Genomic DNA, 368 nt, shown 5'->3' on the forward strand with positions numbered 1-368 from the left:
CCGGCTGAAGCCTCCCTAGGGCCACCGTGCGGGCAGCGGGCGGAGGAGGGAAGCAGCGCGGCCGGGGGTGAAGGTGCTGAGCGGGGGCAGGCCTGTGGACCGGTCCGCTGGTGGGTGCAGGGTGTGGGCGCAGGGTCAGGCCCTGCTGGGCACCAGGAGCGCCCGTCTCTGCGTACTGCGAGCTTGGAAACCCGGCTTATACCCGTTAAAATACTCTACATAACCGTCCTGCTAAACAGCACCCCCGTAGCCCAGTCGGTCGCTGCCACCGTGAGCGGGAAGATTGAGGTGTCGGATCTCTGGTCAGAAATCTCATGGTCTTGCCTGAGGTAGAACAAAGGCTCTCGGTTTTCTCCCGAGTTCAGCAG

This window comes from Pygoscelis adeliae, unplaced genomic scaffold (assembly GCF_000699105.1).
Source record: "Pygoscelis adeliae isolate BGI_AS28 unplaced genomic scaffold, ASM69910v1 Scaffold232, whole genome shotgun sequence".
Lineage (NCBI taxonomy): Eukaryota > Metazoa > Chordata > Aves > Sphenisciformes > Spheniscidae > Pygoscelis > Pygoscelis adeliae.